This window comes from Crocuta crocuta, unplaced genomic scaffold, assembly GCF_008692635.1.
Source record: "Crocuta crocuta isolate KB4526 unplaced genomic scaffold, BGI_CrCroc_1.0 scaffold70, whole genome shotgun sequence".
NCBI lineage: Eukaryota > Metazoa > Chordata > Mammalia > Carnivora > Hyaenidae > Crocuta > Crocuta crocuta.
The window spans coordinates 11,135,401-11,137,134 of NW_027528417.1; the positions used below are offsets into that span (position 1 = coordinate 11,135,401).

A 1,734-nucleotide genomic window follows, 5' to 3' on the forward strand; every position below is an offset into this window, starting at 1 on the left:
TTGTTGTTCTCATTAAGTGAAATTAACCTGGTGCTGGGTAAAGCCTATTTTTTCCCTCATGAGTTTATCAAGCCAAACCTAAGATCAATGCCACTGGTCAAGTAAAGTGGACCCTGCAGTATTAATTTGTATTTTCCTGACTACCATTAGGTTCCTCATCTGCATATTTTCTCTAAACAATGTTTAAATTGTTTACACTTTTTCTGTGGGTTGTGTTTTCCTTACCGCTTTGTTGGAAGACTTTACATATTAAATATCATATCTAATTTATACAAAAACAAGTTTACTTTCTTCTCACAGTTTTTACATTTATTACAAATGTATTAGGTTTTTTTTTTTTCATTTAGACTGCAACGTATCCTTTGTACCTACCTTGATGTATTTCAAAGCAAAGTTGGTTACCCTGTTTCCATTTATTACATAATCCATCTTTTGCCTTTCTTTCCCCCTGAACTAAGACGCAGCCTATTCAGAGACTAAGAAAATATACATTTACATTCACATTTAATTCAGTTCCCACTCTTTACGCTGATCTACTGATATATCTGCTCCCGTTGTTTCTTTTTAAACTAATAATAGCATTATATTAAGTTTGACTATCTGGTATGCAGGTCTTCAGTTTCTTTTGGATAGTTATGCAAGCAAGCGCTTATACAAGGTTTACTCTCCTTGATACTGACATTTTGTAGATGTAGCATAACTATCCCTATATGTTTCTATCTATTGATGAAGCATATAATTTTGAGCAAGTCATTTTCCGTCTCTGGAACTCAGAAAACCAGATGTTCTCTATGTTCTACGGCAGTTCGTGTACTTACATTCTCCTTCCCAGTCTTCTCCTTAGCGTTCCTGGAGATTTCCTACTCCATAACTGACGTCCTCTCGAAACTTCAGATGTGCTTTCAACAAGAGAAGCTATTCCACGGCATCCAGTATCCCAGGTAGCTGTGCGCGTGCGTGGGTGTGGGTGTGCGTGCGTACCCGCGCATGCGGGTTAGTGAGTGCATGCGCGCGTGCGTGCTGTGGGCCGAGGATTCTGGTCCTCCAGTGGGTGAGGCCGGGAGTCGAACAGAAGTCCTCGCACCGCTAAGTGTGTAGTAAGTACAGGGCTTGAGCCAGATCTTTGCCTCTTAGCGTGCTGCCTGGAGCGGCAGCGGGGGCAGCCCTCGGGAGAGGATTATACGTGCAGCATCTAGGTCCCCACCAGACTTTTGGGCGACTGATTTGCACACAGCAGTTTGAGAAGTGCGGAACGCGGTGTTGTTTTATATCCCTGCGACTCGAGCATTACAGAAGTCAATAATTAAGTTATAAGCCTGGTTTTCCCCATTTTCCCTGTGTATCTGGCTGAATTAAATCTGGGAACATTCTCCAAGGTTTAAGATTTTGCTAAAGCAATTAGTAAGAGAGAAGGCGAAAAACGGTGATCACGAGGTCTTGTAGTTTTCTTGGTCCGTGATAAATATAGATGGTCCATCTCAGTTGCATGGTTATGTTGTGCCGGATTCGCGAGTTCCCAGAGACCTCCAAGGAGCCGACACCGATGCAAATACAAAAGGGTCTTTATTTTATTTTATTTTTTAAATGTTTTGTTTATTTCTAGGAGAGAGAGGGAGACAGCGTGAGCAGGGGAGGGTCAGAGAGAGAGGGAGATACAGACTCTGAAACAGGCTCCAGGCTCTGAGCTGGCAGNTTGATTAGCTGAACTGAGGGCCGTCGGAGGATGGCTTTAGC

At 42.5% G+C, this 1,734-nt stretch overlaps 1 long non-coding RNA gene across 4 annotated transcripts in view; it reads right to left on the reverse strand.

The window, feature by feature from the left end:
- LOC144223592 (uncharacterized) overlaps positions 1–927 on the reverse strand; it is a 462,828-nt gene extending 461,901 nt beyond the window's left edge. For all 4 annotated transcript variants that reach the window (XR_013332762.1, XR_013332763.1, XR_013332761.1 and 1 more), the window contains exon 1: positions 819–927. This is a non-coding gene — a long non-coding RNA (uncharacterized LOC144223592). The remainder of the gene's footprint in view (positions 1–818) is intronic.
- Between the last annotated feature and the right edge of the window lie 807 nt (positions 928–1,734).